General features: G+C 45.6%; 1 protein-coding gene across 2 annotated transcripts in view; it reads right to left on the minus strand.

The window, feature by feature from the left end:
- Positions 1-20083, minus strand: part of LOC119348661 (ribonuclease P protein subunit p29-like) — a 70518-nt gene that overhangs the window by 20494 nt on the left and 29941 nt on the right. The window lies entirely within an intron of this gene.

Below are 20083 nucleotides of genomic sequence, written 5' to 3' on the forward strand. Positions count from 1 at the left end.
GTAAGCCTCTAGTTGACTAGCTCGTTGATCAATAGTTGGTTACGGTTTCCTGACCATGGACATTGGATGTCATTGATAATGGGATCATATCATTAGGAGAATGATGTGATGGACAAGACCCAATCCTAAGCCTAGCACAAAGATCGTGTAGTTCGTATGCTAAAGCTTTTCTAATGTCAAGTATCATTTCCTTAGACCATGAGATTGTGCAACTCCCGGATACCGTAGGAATGCTTTGGGTGTACCAAACGTCACAACGTAACTGGGTGGCTATAAAGGTGCACTACAGGTATCTCCGAAAGTGTCTGTTGGGTTGGCACGAATCGAGACTGGGATTTGTCACTCCGTGTAAACGGAGAGGTATCTCTGGGCCCACTCGGTAGGACATCATAATAATGTGCACAATGTGACCAAGGGGTTGATCACGGGATGATGTGTTACGGAACGAGTAAAGAGACTTGCCGGTAACGAGATTGAACAAGGTATCGGTATACCGACGATCGAATCTCGGGCAAGTATAATACCGCTAGACAAAGGGAATTGTATACAGGATCGATTGAGTCCTTGACATCGTGGTTCATCCGATGAGATCATCGTGGAACATGTGGGAGCCAACATGGGTATCCAGATCCCACTGTTGGTTATTGACCGGAGAACGTCTCGGTCATGTCTGCATGGTTCCCGAACCCGTAGGGTCTACACACTTAAGGTTCGGTGACGCTAGGGTTATAAAGGAAGTTTGTATGTGGTTACCAAATGTTGTTCGGAGTCCCAGATGAGATCCCGGACGTCAGGAGGAGTTCCGGAATGGTCCGGAGGTAAAGATTTATATATGGAAAGTTGTTGTTCGGGTTCCGGAAAAAGTTCGGGTTTTTTCGGTATTGTACCGGGAAGCTTCCAGAAGGTTCCGGAGGATTCCGGAGGGGTCCGGAGGTCCGGAAACTGTTCCACCACGTCCAATACAGCAGCATGGGCTGTAAGGGGGCGCCCTAGCCTTAATGGGCCAGGGGCACCAGCCCCCCAGGGCCCATGCGCATGGGAGGGGGGAAACCCTAAGGGGGAGGGCCTCCACTTGACTTGGGAGGCACTCCTCCCCCCCTTGGCCGCACCCCTTCCTTGGAGGAAGGGGCAAGGCTGCGCCTCCCCCCTCTCCCTTGCCCCTATATATAGTGGAGGGGAGGGAGGGCAGCCATACCTGAAGCCCTGGCGCCTCCCTCCCTCCCGTGACACCTCCTCCTCTCCCGCAGGTGCTTGGCGAAGCCCTGCAGGATTGCCACGCTCCTCCACCACCACTACGCCGTCGTGCTGCTGCTGGATGGAGTCTTCCTCAACCTCTCCCTCTCTCCTTGCTGGGTCAAGGCGTGGGAGACGTCACCGGGCTGTACGTGTGTTGAACGCGGAGGTGCCGTCCGTTCGGCACTAGGATCTCCGGTGATTTGGATCACGACGAGTACGACTCCTTCAACCCCGTTCTCTTGAACGCTTCCGCTTAACGATCTACAAGGGTATGTAGATGCACTCTCCTTCCCCTCGTTGATGGTTTCTCCATAGATAGATCTTGGTGACACGTAGGAAAATTTTGAATTTCTGCTACGTTCCCCAACAGTGGCATCATGAGCTAGGTCTATTGCGTAGATTCTTTGCACGAGTAGAACACAAAGTAGTTGTGCGCGTTGATTTTGTTCAATATTCTTACCGTTACTAGTCCAATCTTGTTTCGACGGTATTGTGGGATGAAGCGGCCCGGACCGATCTTACACGTACTCTTACGTGAGACAGGTTCCACCGACTGACATGCACTTGGTGCATAAGGTGGCTAGCGGGTGCCAGTCTCTCTCACTTTAGTCGGAACGGATTCGATGAAAAGGGTCCTTATGAAGGGTAAATAGCAATTGGCATATCACGTTGTGGTTTTGCGTAGGTAAGAAACGTTCTTGCTAGAAACCCATAGCAGCCACGTAAAACATGCAAACAACAATTAGAGGACGTCTAACTTGTTTTTGCAGGGTATGCTATGTGATGTGATATGGCCAAGAAGAATGTGATGAATGATATGTGATGTATGAGATTGATCATGTTCTTGTAATAGGATTCACGACTTCCATGTCGATGAGTATGACAACCGGCAGGAGCCATAGGAGTTGTCTTAAATTTATTGTATGACCTGCGTGTCATTAAACAACGCCATGTAATTACTTTACTTTATTGCTAACCGGTAGCCATAGTAGTAGTAGTAATAGTTGGCGAGACAACTTCATGAAGACACGATGATGGAGATCATGATGATGGAGATCATGGTGTCATGCCGGTGACGATGATGATCATGGAGCCCCGAAGATGGAGATCAATGGAGCTATATGATATTGGCCATATCATGTCACTACTATATAATTGCATGTGATGTTTATTATGTTTATGCATCTTGTTTACTTAGAACGACGGTAGTAAATAAGATGATCCCTTACACCAATTTCAAGAAATGTTCTCCCCTAACTGTGCACCATTGCTAAAGTTCGTCGCTTCGAAGCACCACGTGATGATCGGGTGTGATAGATCCTTACGTTCACATACAACGGGTGTAAGACAGATTTACACATGCAATACACTTAGGGTTAACTTGACGAGCCTAGCATGTACAGACATGGCCTCAGAACACAGAGACCGAAAGGTCGAGCATGAGTCGTATAGTAGATACGATCAACATGAAGATGTTCACCGATGATGACTAGTCCGTCTCACGTGATGATCGGACACGGCCAAGTTGACTCTGATCATGTAATCACTTAGATGACTAGAGGGATGTCTATCTGAGTGGGAGTTCATAAGATGAACTTAATTATCTGAACATAGTCAAAAGATCTTTGCAAATTATGTCGTAAGCTCGCGCTTTAGTTCCACTGTTTAGATATGTTCCTAGAGAAAATATAGTTGAAAGTTGAAAGTAGCGATTATGCGGACAGTAGAAAGCTTATGTCCTTAATGCACCGCTCAGTGTGCTGAACCCCAAACGTCGTCTGTGGATGTTGCGAACATCGGACATACACGTTTTGATAACTACGTGATAGTTCAGTTAAATGGTTTAGAGTTGAGGCACCAAAGACGTTTTCGAAATGTCGCGGAACATATGAGATGTTTCGAGGGCTGAAATTGGGATTTCAGGCTCGTGCCCACATCAAGAGGTATAAGACCTCCGACGATTTTCTTAACCTGCAAACTAAGGGAGAAAAGCTCAATCGTTGAGCTTGTGCTCAGATTGTCTGAGTGCAACAATCACTTGAATCGAGTGGGAGTTGATCTTCCATATGAGATAGTGATGTTTCTCCAAAGTCATTGCCACCAAGCTGCTAGAGCTTTCTGATGAACTATAACATATCAGGGATAGATATGATGATCCTTGAGGTATTCACGATGTTTGACACCGCGAAAGTAGAAATCAAGAAGGAGCATCAATTGTTGATGGTTGGTGAAACCACTAGTTTCAAGAAGGGCAAGGGCAAGAAGGGATACTTCATGAAACGGCAAATCAGCTGCTGCTCTAGTGAAGAAACCCAAGGTTGAACCCATACTCGAGACTAAGTGCTTCTGTTATAAGGGGAACAACTACTGGAGCAGAATTACCCTAGATACTTGGTAGATGAGAAGGCTGGCAAGGTCGATAGAAGTATATTGGATATACATTATGTTAATGTGTACTTTACTAGTACTCCTAGTAGCACCAGGGTATTAGATACCGGTTCGGTTGCTAAGTGTTAGTAACTCGAAATAAAAGCTACGGAATAACCGGAGACTAGCTAAAGGTGAGCTAACGATATGTGTTGGAAGTGTTTCCAAGTTTGATGTGATCAAACATCGCACGCTCCCTCTACCATCAAGATTAGTATTAAACCTGAATAATTGTCATTTGGTGTTTGCGTTGAGCATAGACATGATTGGATTATGTCTATTGCAATATGATTATTCATTTAAGGAGAATAATGGTTACTCTATTTATTTGAATAATACCTTCAGTGGTCTTGCACCTAATAGGAATGGTTTATTGAATCTCGATCGTAGTGATACACATTTTCATGCCAAAAGATATAAGATAGTAATGATAGTACCACTTACTTGTGGCACTGCCATGTAAGTCATATTGGTATAAAACGCATGAAGAAGCTCCATGTTGATGGATCTTTGGACTCACTCGTTTTTGAAAAGTTTGAGACATGCGAGCCATGTCTATTGGTGTATACGCATGAAGAAACTCCATGCAGATGGATCGTTTGGACTCACTTGATTTTGGATCACTTGAGATATGCAAATTATACCACATGGGCAAGATGACTGAAAGCCTCGTTTTCAGTAAAATGGAACAAGATAGCAACTTGTTGGAAGCAACACATTTTGATGTGTGCAGTCCAATGAGTGCTGAGGCATGTAGTGAATATCATTATGTTCTTACTTCACAGATGATTTGAGTAGATACTGAGTATATTTACTTGATGAAACACAAGTCTGAATTATTGAATGGTTCAAGTAATTTCAGAGTGAAGTTGAAGATCATCGTGACAAGAGGATAAAATGTCTATGATATGATCATAGAGATGAGTATCTGAGTTACGAGCTTTGGCACGCAATTAAGACATTGTGGAAATTGTTTCACAATTAATACCGCCTGGAACACCATAGTGTGATGGTGTGTCCGAACATCATAGTTGCACCCTATTAGATATAGTGCGTACCATGATGTCTCTTATCGAATTACCACTATTGTTCATGGGTTAGGCATTAGAGACAACCACACTCACTTTAATAGGGTACCACGTAATTACGTTGAGACGACAACGTTTGAGTTATGGTTTGGAGAAACCTAAGTCGTCGTTTCTTAAAGGTTTGTGGCTGCGACGCTTATGTGAAAAAGTTTCAGGTTGATAAGCTCGAACCCAAAGCGGATAAAATGCATCTTCATAGGACACCCAAAACAGTTGGGTATACCTCCTAATTCAGATCCAAAAGCAATAAGGATTGTTTCTTGAATTGGGTCCTTTCTCGAGGAAAAGTTTGTCTCGGAAAGTTGAGTGGGAGGATGGTGGAGACTTGATGAGGTTATTAAACCGTCACTTCAACAAGTGTGTAGCAGGGCACAGGAAGTTGTTCCTGTGGCACCTACACCAATTGAAGTAAAAGCTTATGATAGTGATCATGAAGTTTCGGATCAAGTCACTATCGTACCTCGTAGGGTGACAAGGATACGTACTACTTCAGAGTGGTACAGTAATCCTGTCTTGAAGGTCATGTTGCTAGACAACAATGAACCTACGAGCTATGGAGAAGCGATGGTGGGCCCAAATTCCAACAAATGGTTAGAAGCCATGAAATCCGAGATAGGATCCATGTATCAGAACAAAGCATGGACTTTGGTGGACTTGCCCGATGATCGGCAAGCCATTGAGATAAATGGATCTTTAAGAAGAAGACGGACGTGGATGGTAATGTCACCATCTATGAAGCTCGACTTGTGGCGAAGAGTTTTTTCACAAGTTCAAGGAGTTGACTACGATGAGATTTTCTCATCTGTAGCGGTGCTTAAGTCCGTCGAAATCATATTAGCATTAGCTGCATTTATGAAATCTGGCAGATGGATGTCAAGACGAGTTTCCTTACTAGTTTTCGTAAGGAAAGGTTGTATGTGATACAATCAGAAAGGTTTTGTCGATCCTAAGGATGCTAAAAGGTATGCTAGCACCAGCGATCCTTCTAAGGATTGGAGTAAGCATCTCGGAGTTGGAATATGCACTTTGATAAGATGATCAAAGATTTTGGGTTTATACAAAGTTTATGAGAAACTTGTATTTCCAAAGAAGTGAGTGGGAGCACTATAGAATTTCTGATGAGTATATGTTGTTGACATATTGATGATCAGAAATGATGTAGAATTTCTAGAAAGCGTATAGGGTTATTTGAAAGGTGTTTTTCAATAGAAAACCTAGATTAAGCTACTTGAACATTGAGCATCAAGATCTATGAGGATAGATCAAAACGCTTAATGGTACTTTCAAATGAGCATATACCTTGACATGATCTTGAAGGTGTTCAAGATGGATCAGTCAAAGAAGGAGTTCTTTCCTGAGATGTAAGGTATGAAGTTAAGACTTAAAGCTCGACCACAACAGAAAAGAGAGAAAGGACGAAGGAAGTCCCCTATGCTTCAGACGTAGGCTCTATAGTATGCTATGCTGTGTACCACACCGGAAGTGTGCCTTGCCATGAGTCAGTCAAGGGGTACAAGAATGATCCAGGAATGGATCATTGGACAGCGGTCAAAATTATCCTTAGAGGAATAAGGATATGTTTCTCGATTATGGAGGTGATAAAGAGTTCGACGTAAAGGGTTACGTTGATGCAAGCTTTAACACCTATCTGAATGACTCTGAGTAGCAAACCGGATACATATAGTGGAACAACCATTTGGAATAACTCCAAGTGGAGCGTGGAAGCAGCATTTACAATATGACCTAGAGATTTGCAAAGTACACACGGATCTGAATGTTGCAGACCCGTTGACTAAAACCTCTCTCACAAGCAGAACATGATCAAACCCCAGAACTCATTGAGTCTTAATCACATGATGATGTGAACTAGTTTAGTGACACTAGTAAACTCTTTGGATGTTGGTCACATGGTGATGTGACCTGTGAGTGTTAATCACATGGCGATGTGAACTAGATTATTGACTCTAGTGCAAGTGGGAGACTGTTGGAAATATGCCCTAGAGGCAAAAATAAATTAGTTATTATTATATTTCCTTGTTCATGATAATCGTTTATTATCCATGCTATAATTGTATTGATAGGAAACTCAGATACATGTGTGGGTACATAGACAACACCATATCCCTAGTAAGCCTCTAGTTGACTAGCTCGTTGATCAATAGTTGGTTACAGTTTCCTGACCATGGACATTGGATGTCATTGATAACGGGATCACATCATTAGGAGAATGATATGATGGACAAGACCCAATCCTAAGCCTAGCACAAAGATCGTGTAGTTCGTATGCTAAAGCTTTTCTAATGTCAAGTATCATTTCCTTAGACCATGAGATTGTGCAACTCCCGGATACCGTAGGAATGCTTTGGGTGTACCAAACGTCACAACGTAACTGGGTGGCTATAAAGGTGCACTACAGGTATCTCCGAAAGTGTCTGTTGGGTTGGCACGAATCGAGACTGGGATTTGTCACTCCGTGTAAACGGAGAGGTATCTCTGGGCCCACTCGGTAGGACATCATCATAATGTGCACAATGTGACCAAGGGGTTGATCATGGGATGATGTGTTACAGAACGAGTAAAGAGACTTGCCGGTAACAAGATTGAACAAGGTATCGGTATACCGACGATCGAATCTCGGGCAAGTATAATACCGCTAGACAAAGGGAATTGTATACGGGATCGATTGAGTCCTTGACATCGTGGTTCATCCGATGAGATCATCGTGGAACATGTGGGAGCCAACATGGGTATCCAGATCCCGCTGTTGGTTATTGACCGGAGAACGTCTCGGTCATGTCTGCATGGTTCCCGAACCCGTAGGGTCTACACACTTAAGGTTCGATGACGCTAGGGTTATAAAGGAAGTTTGTATGTGGTTACCGAATGTTGTTCGGAGTCCCGGATGAGATCCCGGACGTCACGAGGAGTTCCGGAATGGTCCGGAGGTAAAGATTTATATATGGAAAGTTGTTGTTCGGGTTCCGGAAAAAGTTCGGGTTTTTTCGGTATTGTACCGGGAAGCTTCCAGAAGGTTCCGGAGGGGTCCGGAGGTCCGGAAACTGTTCCACCACGTCCAATACAGCAGCATGGGGTGTAAGGGGGCGCCCTAGCCTTAATGGGCCAGGGGCACCAGCCCCCCCAGGGCCCATGCGCATGGGAGGGGGGAAACCCTAAGGGGGAGGGCCTCCACTTGACTTGGGAGGCACTCCTCCCCCCCTTGGCCGCACCCCTTCCTTGGAGGAAGGGGCAAGGCTGCGCCTCCCCCCTCTCCCTTGCCCCTATATATAGTGGAGGGGAGGGAGGGCAGCCATACCTGAAGCCCTGGCGCCTCCCTCCCTCCCGTGACACCTCCTCCTCTCCCGCAGGTGCTTGGCGAAGCCCTGCAGGATTGCCACGCTCCTCCACCACCACCACGCCGTCGTGCTGCTGCTGGATGGAGTCTTCCTCAACCTCTCTCTCTCTCCTTGCTGGATCAAGGCGTGGGAGACGTCACCGGGCTTTATGTGTGTTGAATGCGGAGGTGCCGTCCGTTCGGCACTAGGATCTCCGGTGATTTGGATCACGACGAGTACGACTCCTTCAACCCCGTTCTCTTGAACGCTTCCGCTTAACGATCTACAAGGGTATGTAGATGCACTCTCCTTCCCCTCGTTGTTGGTTTCTCCATAGATAGATCTTGGTGACACGTAGGAAAATTTTGAATTTCTGCTACGTTCCCCAACACAGCATGCCTCGCCACATCGTATACTTACCCTATACTGTGGGCTGGTTTGCGTAGACGGGAAAATTTCAGGTGATACCGAAACTTAGGTGATACCTTGATACAGACTTCTCGACAGTTGGATCTCAGATTCGACGGGCATTTAAAGAGCTATTGTACCTGCGCATAATTTTGAGATTCTCTGATGGCTTTTCTGCAAAATGTTCAGTAGCTTACCCCTGGTTCGGCATGGGCGACACAGACTGCTACGGAATGCTACACGACGTCGGCGATTTACGTACCGAATGAGGGCGTTTAATAACAGCACCCAAAACCCCCTGCGTATATCTAATACTCTCTTTGTCCCATAATATAAAAAGAGTTTTTGGCACTACACTAGTGTAAAAACGTTGTTATATTATAGGACAAAGGGAGTATATAACTAAACATAGCGCATCTTCTTCTTCCACGCCGGAGTCCTTCCCATGGCAAGGGATCCGCCGTGACTAGCTTCATCCCGTGCCGGTGCTACAGCTTCAGCCACAGCTCACAGGTTATGGTTTCCTCGGCGCGGCAAGACGACACGCCTGCTTGTTGGGCTCGCGAGCAAGGCAATATGGTTCAAATCCTGGTGCTCACATTTATTCCTGAATTTATTTCAGGATTTCCGGCGATACACATTCAGTGGGAGGAGACGTTCCCGTCGACGACAAGGTGCCTACGATGACATCGTAATTCTTTTTAAAAGATCCAGCATCGCTGGCATTTCATTGATAATAGCAAGAAGCAGCGGAAAAACAACAAGGTGGTGAAGGTCCTAGGACCAGATCCGAAGATCAAAGAAAGAGAAAAGAAAAAACAACAACCCTAAAAGCTGCAGCCCAACACTTCATACAATCCATACTAAGGCAGCGCAGCTCCGACTCCGATGGTGAACTACTAAGAAGACTGGGCAGGGATGGCATCACAGAGGATCACCAAACGAGCCATCTGTCACATGTCATCGTATACCACCGGCCCCCCACCGCGGCTTCGACTTCACAGCAATAGGCAGTCGAGGCACACCCACGGACACGCCGGAGAAGAAGAGCCGACTACCACGACTAAGGCCACGCTTCCGACATTGCTCATCGCCGGCATCGTTGCCACAGAAACCACCGTGCACGTCCAATTGTAGGAAGCACCAAAAGGATCAAAGTCTTCAAGACGGTGCCCTAAAGAGGAGAACGACATTGAAGACGACGCCACCGCCTGACCCTGTAGCAGGATCTGGGTTTTCACCCGAAGGACTTGATCCGGGAGATCTGGCTGTGATATTCCTGATGGCGCCCCCAAGGAGGATAGCGACGCCCACAGGCGCCATCGCCGCCGACCGGCCAGAACAGGCCAGGCTTTCACCCGGGGCAGCCACTCCCACGCAACAGGCCGAGGACGACCCATGCCTCCATTGAACCGCGCACCCCCACACAGCAAGTGTGCCACCGCTGTGCAGGGCCACCACCAATCCTCCTCGACGACGGGCCTGCAGAGACCAGATCAGGTCCTGCACCCCGCATCCGACCACGGCTGGAGCCTGTCTGCTCCAGCACCGCCTACCGCCACATGTAGCCACCCTTCCACGCAGCCTCGGGACCCCTGCTGGCTGCACATCTCATAGGAGACTAGATCCGCGCTGCCCAAGCCCCTCGCACGCCAGGCCCCCTGCACACGGGGGACCAGAACCGCCCCGCGAGATCCAGGACAGGAAGCACCGGCGCTGCCCCCACTCGCCATTTTGCGTGCCGAGCCACACACCACGCACCTCGTGATGTGCGGACCCAAACCTCCACCGCGTGCCGGCTACCTCCGCGCCTGCTGGCCACGCACCGTCCACCGCCGCAGGCCCCGTCATGCCGCTCGTGCCAGCTCCACGCCTGATGACCCGCGATCGCGCGCCCCGGGAGCCCGTGCTAGATCGGCGCCACGGGCGCCCGCGCCTCTGTGCTCCCTATAGGATCCAAAGTATGTCTAGAGGGGGGTGATTAGACTACTTGACCAAATAAAAATCTAGCCTTTTCCCAATTTTAATTCTTGGCAGATTTTAGCAACTTAGCACAAGTCAAGCAATCAACCTACACATGCAATTCTAAGAGTATAGCAGCGGAATGTAAATCATTGCATATGAAGGTAAATGGGAGGAGTTTGGAGGGAGCAAACTCAATGTTGACACGGAGATTTTTGGCGTGGTTCCGATAGGTGGTGCTATCGTACATCCACGTTGATGAAGACTTCAACTCACGAAGGGTAACGGCTGCGCGAGTCCATGGAGGGCTCCACCCACTAAGGGTCCACGAAGAAGCAACCTTGTCTATCCCACCATGGCCATCGCCCACGAAGGACTTGCCTCACTAGGGTATATCTTCACGAAGTAGGCAATCTCCTTGCCCTTACAAACTCATTGGTTCAACTCCACAATCTTGACGGAGGCTCCCAAGTGACACCTAACCAATTAGGAGACACCACTCTCCAAAAGGTAATAGATGGTGTGTTGTTGATGAACTCCTTGCTCTTGTACTTCAAATGATAGTCTCCGCAACACTCAACTCTCTCTGATAGGATTGGATTTGGTGGAAAGATGATTTGAGTGGAAAGCAACTTGGGCAAGGCTAGAGATCAAGATTCATATGGTTGGATTGGAATATCTTGGCCTCAACACATGAGTAGGTGGTTCTCTCTCAAAAAATGGATGCTAGAAGTGTAGGCATGTTCTGATGGCTTTTCTCACGAATGAGGAGAGGGTGGAGGGGTATATATATAGCCTCCACACAAAATCTAACAGTTACACACAATTTACCAAACTCGGTGGGACCAAATCATAAAACTCAGTCAGACCGATTTAGTTCATAATGTGACCGTTAGGCATTTCGGTGGGACCGACACGTCAACTCGGTGGGACCAATTTTGTTAGAGTTAGGGCATAACGTAATCTCGGTTGGACCGATTACACAAACTCGGTGGGACGCTAACTAGAGAGTTGGTTAGGCAAACTCGGTGGGACCGTTTCGCTCATCTCGGTGGGTCCGAAACGTTACGAAAGGGAAAGCAGGGAGTTTGCATTGCGAACTCGGTGGAACCGATCGCTCATCTCGGTTAGACCGAAACGTTACGAATGGGAAATAGAGAGTTTGCAATCCCATCTCGGTGAGACTGAGATCCCTATTGGTGAGACCGAAGTGATTAGGGTTTCTGGCAGTGGCTATGTGATGTCTACTACGCAACCTTCTTCTTGTAGACGTTGTTGGGCCTCCAAGTGTAGAGGTTTGTAGGACAGTAGCAAATATCCCTCAAGTGGATGACCTAAGGTTTATCAATCCGTGGGAGGTTTAGGATGAAGATGGTCTCTCTCAAACATACCTGCAAACCAAATAACAAAGAGTCTCTTGTGTCCCCAACACACCCAATACAATGGTAAATTGTATAGGTGCACTAGTTCGGCGAAGAGATGGTGATACAAGTGCAATATGGATGGTAGATATGGGTTTTTGTAATCTGAAAATATAAAAACAGCAAGGTAAATAATGATAAAAGTGAGCGTAAACGGTATTGCAATGCTAGGAAACAAGGCGTAGGGTTCATACTTTCACTAGTGCAAGTTCTCTCAACAATAATAACATAATTGGAACATATAACAACCCCTTAACATGCAACAAAGAGTCACTCCAAAGTCACTAATAGCGGAGAACAAATGAAGAAATTATTGTAGGGTACGAAACCACCTCAAGGTTATTCTTTCTGATCAATCTATTCAAGAGTCCGTAGTAAAATAACACAAAGCTATTCTTTCCGTTCGAGCTATCTTAGAGTTCGTACTAGAATAACACCTTAAGACACAAATCAACCAAAACCCTAATGTCACCTAGATACTCCAATGTCACCTCAAGTATCCGTGGGTATGATTATACGATATGCATCACACAATCTCAGATTCATCTATTCAACCAACACAAAGAACTTCAAAGAGTGCCCTAAAGTATCTACCGGAGAGTCAAGACGAAAACGTGTGCCAACCCCTATGCATAAGTTCACAAGGTCACCGAACCTGCAAGTTGATCACCAAAACATACATCAAGTAGATCACGTGATATCCCATTGTCACCACAGATAACTTCAAAGGAAAACTCAATCCATTACAAGAGAGTAGAGGGGGAGAAACATCATAAGATCCAACTATAATAACAAAGCTCGCGATACATCAAGATCGTGCCAAATCAAGAACACGAGAGAGAGAGAGATATCAAACACATAGCTGTTGGTACATACCCTCAGTCCCGAGGGTGAACTACTCCCTCCTCGTCATGGAGAGCGTCAGGATGATGAAGATGGCCACCGGTGAGGGATCCCCCCTCCGGCAGGGTGCCGGAACAGGGTCCCAATTGGTTTTTGGTGGTTATATAGGCTTGCGGCGGCGGAACTCCCAATCTATTGTGCTCCTCGATGTTTTCGGGGTATATGGATATATATAGGTGAAAGAAGTCGATCAGGGGAGCCACGAGGGGGCCACGAGGGTGGGGGCGCGCCCTGGACCCTCGTGGCCTCCTGGAAGCTTCCCTGACATCTAGTCCAAGTCTCCTGGATTGCGTTCGTTCCAAAAATAACTTTCCCGAAGGTTTCATACCATTTGGACTCCGTTTGATATTCTTTTTCTTCGAAACACTAAAATAGGCAAGAAAACAACAATTTGGGTTGGGCCTCCGGTTAATAGGTTAGTCCCAAAAATAATATAAAAGTGTATAATAAAGCCCATAAATATCCAAAACAGATAATATAATAGCATGAAACAATAAAAAATTATAGATACGTTGGAGACGTATCACTATGTCAAATGAACTCGGTGGCGCCGAATAGATCAAATCGGTGGGGCCGAGTTTGATTTTTATTTTGGGACATATCTGGATATGAGAAAGTGATTGAGGGTTGTTGGAGCATATCGCTAAGCATTTTGAGCAAGCAAGCCATTAAGCAACACCTCATCCCTTTTTGGCTTTCCTATGGACTCAATGTGATCTTGGATCACTAAAAGTAAAATGTAGAGTCTTGAGCTTTAGAGCTTGAGCCAATCCTTTGTCCTTAGCATTTTGAGGGATCCACAATCCTAATCCATGCCATGCCAATTATTGAACTTTTCTGAAATATTCATCTTGAAATAGCATTAGTTCAATGAGCTATATGTTGTTAATCATTACCAAAACCACCCATAGATAGTTGCACTTTCAATCTCCCCCTTTTTGGTAATTGATGACAATATATAGATCAAAGCTTTGACAAATGATAATAAGACTAGTGGCTGGGGCGCCACCTGGTGGCGCCTCAAGGCGCCTCTTGAGGCGGGATTGTAAAACTATCTCTAGTGAGCTTCATTTCTAGAACACAAAGCGCCTTAAAGAATGGCATCCATGCTCATACTATGATTTATTTGGATATAATTGGGCCTTTACATCAAACTCATAACAACAGGAACTGCAGTGGATGTTTGAGAGTTCAATTATAGCACCTTCCAATAAAATGAAATTTTCACCCTATAACATTGCATACATGCGAATTGGAGAAAACTAAATTGATATCATTAAATGGAGAATGTACAAGGCAAGGGGCAGAAAACAAACAAAAGAGACGCCCAGTAGTAAAATGCTAAGAAAACCTATCAACTTTGTAGCATTACACTTTTCAACTAATATGCACAAATTTGATGTAATCACATAACCAAACTGGAATACAGTTCAATCTTCAACCATAAATTGACGTCTAACAAGAAACCGTCCAACAAATACTCCCCGAGTGATGTGAGTCTACCTTGCAGTCTCCAGCCATGGTGGCGTCCAAAGCAACGGCCAGATGCCGGCTCCCTTAGAGAATGACGAGATGATCCTTTTGTTGGCTGTAAAATAATTCACAACACAATTATAGAAATATGTCACTCATGCCAAGAGATAAATTTCGTATCTTACCTCGTAGTTGTCACAGGATGATACACTCAGAAGGATTTTAGTCTCCAATGAAGTTTCTTTTCTTCAAATGTCGAACCTTTGACCAATTTGCCAGAAAGATTTTGATAAGCTTGCCAAATGCATGTAAATATAATTTAGAACATCATTTCATAGCTAGTACTCCCTCCGTTTCTAAATATAAGTCTTTGTAAAAATTACACTATGAACCACGTACGAATGTATATAGATGCATTTTAAGTGTAGATTCATTCATTTTGCTCCGTATGTAGTCCACCTAGTGGAATCCCTACAAAGACTTATATTTAGGAATGGAGGGAGTACAACTTAAATTTGGAGCTTTTCATGTACTGTTTTTTTTTCATCAACCAACCAAAGGCCATCACACAAATAACTGAGCCCTTTCCTTACAGACTTAGGAAGCACATGTAAATAGAAATCATGTGTGCTATTAATCTCACAAGAAAGTTGAGTGCAACAGCCAATTGTTTCTCTAGATGCATGACCTAAAACCATGAATCAAATTTTACGAGCAATCTCATCAACACACAGGATGCTGCAGCCACAAGCCGGACGAAAAACATCACGAAGCAATCCCCATTACCAAAAGCCTGCTCTTATCGCTCCATGTCAAACGAACCAGCCAAGCAAATCCCAAGCATACAATTTGAGCGAACTCCCAAAGATAATGGAAGGAACAAAGGGGCGGGCGAGTGTCATCTATACCAAAATTCAGAGAATCAAATAGGACATGATTCTTTTCAACTGAATAAAGAGTAGAGTATAATATATAGTTATTATGCCTTCTCTATTAGTATGAAAGGACCTTCAGTAAAATGGCAATAAGAATTAAGCCCATCAACCAGGTATCTATTCATGTCAGATGAAGGAAAGTAAGTGCTCGGGAAGAAGGTATTAATCTTGATTTGGCTGTACCATTATTTTATAGATGTGCCTGGTCCATGGCGTGTACAGGCGGATCCTTAAATAATCGGTGAGAGCCCCTCAACTAAAAAAAGGATTAATCTTGCTGAAAACCCTTAGATAATAATAAAAAGGAACAAAGGGGCAGGTGAGTGTTATCTATAAAATTCAGAGAATCAAATAGGAGATGATTCTTTTCAACAGAGTAAAAAGTAGACTATATAATATAGTCCCTCCGTCCCATAATATAAGAGCATTTTTGACACTACACTAGTGTCAAAAACACTCTTCTATTGTGGGACGGAGGGAGTGCTTATTATGCATTCTCTATTAGAATCCTCCACTTATCTCATGTATGTACAAATACAAAATTTAGATCGGGGATAGAGAAGAAAATAAGATATCGAAGTATACCTTTAATCAAATGCTTTAAGGAGCTTCTGGACCGGCAGTTGCCGTCACCCAACTCGGTGACCATGGTGGCGGAGCCCTTGAGCGTGATCACATCCTTGGACATCGTCCTCGACGCCGTCTCTCATTGGCATCGTGCTCACCATGGGAACCCGTCAACATGCCTCTCCCGCACGTGGAGATTGTCAAGGCGACGCCGATGAAAAGGCCGCCACAATGATCCCACCCCAAGAATAGCTAATGGCTTCTAATAGCAAAATGGTAACAGCTAGTTAGAAAATGAAATATTGATTAACAACACAACATGGAGCACAGAAACAGAGGTGTCAGTACAAGAATGCCCTTCAGAACTTACCTGGGTGAACTGGAAAATGTTGCCCATAAACAGAAGCACATATTGCCCTTTGGCTGTCCTTTGGCTGTCCTTTGCCGTCGTAGAAGTGTGGATGGGTTGGAGCCGCCGGTACACCTGTGGATGGGTTGGAGATGAAGTTGGTGACAAGAACTACCAGCTATCTTGACGAGGATGCGCAGCTGGGATCTGAGCGACCACCACGAGCACACTCGTTGGGGTCGCGTCTGCCGATGGCTGCTCCCTCGCAGCCGCACCCCCTCCATACAAAATCCCTCCAGTCATCTACAGCGCACCAGCACCACCGCCCCGCCATGCGCCCCCGCCGAAGACGCCGCCCCCGTCCCTCTTCCTGTTCACCCACCAACTCCTCACTGTCGTCTTCGTGCTCGTTCTCGGCCTCCTCGGCCCCAACCCGTCCCCCGACGCCCGCAAGCGCAGGCGGAGCGACCGCGAGGGCCTTCCTTCTCACCCACCAACTCTCACTATTGTCTCCGTGCTCGTCCTAGACCTCTACCCCGACACCCGCAAGCGCAGGCGAAGCGACCAGGAGGGTGACGGCGACGCCGCTGAAGGCGGGCCCGTGACCCTGTCCGTGGCCTCTCACGCTCGTTTTTCCCCTCCCGGTGGCTCCCCAGATCTGGCGATGTTGAGAAAAACGAGCAGAAGTGGCAGCGGCTGCGATGGCGAGCTGCAGGAGAGGAGGTCGCGTGCGTGGGGAAGGGTGCGAGAGGCGGCTAAATTTCGTGTTTTGAACCTTTTTGGAAAGTATTTCAGGATCTGACCCCTGTTTGAATTTTTTTCGAGATTTGACCCTTTTGCCTACCGCCAGGGCCTCTGGCGGTAGGGTTAGATAGCCTACCGCCACGGCCCATGGCGGTAGGAAACTTATCCACGTCAGCGTGCGGAGACGGCGCCATCCCCCTCCGTCGCACCCTACCGCCAGGGGCCCTGGCGGTAGACTGTCTAACCATACCGTCAGGGCCCCTGGCGGTAGGGTCCGGGCAGTTATTTGCCCCGGAGCCCCCGCGCCCCTTCCCTTCTCCCCATCCCTCCCCCTCCCCCCGTCGGCAGTTCTTGTTTTTCTCCCCCAAGTCGCCCCTCTCTCCCTCTCTCATCTCCTCCACTCCCCCCTTGGATCTTCACCGATTCTTCACCATTTTGGCGGATCGAGATGGCCCCGAGGAGAGAACCGTAAGCTCCTCCGATCCCTCCAATTAGTTTTTGCAAACTTGCTACCGATTCAACGCATTATTTGCTTGAAATTCCTCATGTTTTTGAACTAAGATTGATTTTTTTTCACCTAAGATTGATTGTAGTTGTAGTTCTTAGTTCTTTAGTAAGTAGTGGTATTGGATATGTACTCTAATCAATAGTTCATATGTTAGTGTGATGATGAACCCTAGTTCATAATTTTTTTTGTTAAAAAAATTATGATGTAATGTTGATAAAGGGATGAACCCTAGTTTGATGATGCATGTGATATGATGATATGATCTAGTGTGAAGATGAACCCTAGTTTGATGATGCATGTTGATATGATGATATGAAGATGTTGTTTGGAAAATTTTGTTTAAAAATATGAAGCTATGATGTATGTTGGAGGTTTTTTTTGATATGATGCATGTTGATATGATTTGATCCATCATGTGTAGTAGATGTTGTTGGAGGAATATGCTTAAAATTTTATCTTGATATGATTTGAGTTCATTGTTTGTTTATGTATGCTTATGCTTATGGTGCTTTTGTTTATGAAACTCTATTAAGGCGGCCACCTCTTGCGGACAACATCGGCCCACGGTACTGCATGCTGGACTGGGCATTCGACAAGGGTCATCATGCCCGTTTCATAGAGAACGGAGAGGTAAGTGATATGAAAGAAATTTTGATCAAAGTTCTCGGATTGATGAAAATGATTTCCTAACTTTTTGGCGTTCACTTTCTGATCGTGCCCGTACCTCCAAGAGGGGAAGGAGCAACTGATTATGCTCTTCGATAGTTGGCTCTTTTAGTTTGGTTGAACTTCGTTTGATTGAACTTTTCTAGTGGTTATGAAGCTACGTGGAACTATGTGTTTGCTATTTGTGGATCTATGTGTTTGCTATTTGTGAAACTATGTGAAACTCCGTTTACTAATTAGTTGAAGTTCGTTTGAAATGTTCTATGCACTTCAAATTTGTTAATATGTATGTGATGCCCAAGTTTAATTGTTTGAGATCTGTGATATTGTTGTCATATTTGTGAAACTTGCTATAATATTATTGTCATATTGAATTTGAAAAGAAGCAAGCAATTGAACTTAAATTCATAAAACACAGGACCCTACCGCCAAGGACCCTGGCGGTAGGGTCAGACAGCCTACCGCCAGGGCACTTCAATTCTTCATTACAGAATCATTACACTGAAAAAACAAGACCCTACCGCCATGGGCTCTGGCGGTAGGGTCGCACAGCCTACCGCCAGGGCCCTTCAATTCCTCGTTACAGAAACATTACACTGAAACAGGACCCTACCGCCATGGGCTCTGGCGGTAGGGTCGCACAGCTAGCCCTGGCGGTAGGTGCTTAACCACGTTCAGCGCAGTCAAACGACCGCCGTCCCCCTCCGTAGGCCCTGGCGGTACCAAAAGGGTCAAATCTTGAAAAAATTTCAAACAGGGGTCAGATCCTGAAATACTATCCAAAAAGGGTCAAAACACGAAATTCAGCCGTGAGAGGCAACGAGAGCGATTTTTTTGTCTCTGTCTTTTCTACCCAGCCAATCTCTAACACGTTATTTTTTTTCCTGTGATGACGTGGACAACAGGAGGAGGCGCCCTTACCGCGACTATTAATGGGTTTTCCTGTGATGATGTGGACAGCAGGAGGAGACGCCCTTACCGCGACTGTTAATGTGTTTAATTGAAATACATCGTCGCTTTGAGAAGTATGTGATAAGCAAGAGCTCCCCCTAAATTTGTGCATTATTTAAGTTTTTCTTTTGAATGCAAGTGCACAATAGATTAGTATCATGGGTTACTCTTCCATGTCACATACATCTTGGTGGAGTGCTCAAAATGATATCAATTAAAAGCATGCACTCATCACCAAGCAAAGTGAATGATCATATAGGGATATAAGAGATAGTATCATTCAAGCACACATTAAAGTAGCATATGATCAAAGACATGATCATCCAAGTATCTCACACAAGGACATAATGTATCAAGCAAACACACAATAAAGTTCAATCAAATAAAGTGCAAGAGAGACAAAAAGCAACACTCTCTCTCTCGAAGACTATGATCTATACATATTTTCCCCCCTTTGGCAACAAGTTACCAAAAAGTTCAAATATGCATAGTGCTATGCATCTCTCAGGCTTGGTCTCCATGAGGTGATGTAGTGATGACTCCAAGGAGAAGGCTTCTGTCGATGTAGCTGGAGCTGGTGAAGTGGCTGCTGGAGGTGGCACTGAAGTTGTGGCTGCTGGTGCAGATGTAGTAGCTCGTGTATCTGGAACTGGCACTGCAGCTGACCTCTGACCTCTTGGCACATACTGAAAAGCTTCTGTAGTTGCCTTGCCTTTCTTCTCCTCTGCTTCCTCCTAGAGCTGCTCAACTACTGTCTGTATCTCAGTGACATTCAGATCAAGATCATAGAATTTTTGTTCAATGATCCTCTCCAAACTCTCATGATTCTGAGTCAAGGTGGCCAAGCCCTTCTCAATCCTCAAGGTTGATTGGATCAGAAATCCAAGTTGGTCTTGTTTGCTCTTCAAGAACACCTAAGATACCTCTTCAGCACTTGGCATCTTTGCAGCTTTCTCTGTCCTTGCCTTTGCTCTCTTCTCATGTGCTTGCACTGATGAAGGGTCATTCTCATCTATCACAACTGTGTTGTCTTCAAATTCTGGCTTGAGAGGTAAGTGCTCCTTGTCCAACAAGTAAGTGCGTGTGGCCATCTTTGAGTTGATGTGCACCTGA

Source organism: Triticum dicoccoides, chromosome 1B, assembly GCF_002162155.2.
Source record: "Triticum dicoccoides isolate Atlit2015 ecotype Zavitan chromosome 1B, WEW_v2.0, whole genome shotgun sequence".
NCBI classification, from domain to species: Eukaryota; Viridiplantae; Streptophyta; class Magnoliopsida; order Poales; family Poaceae; genus Triticum; species Triticum dicoccoides.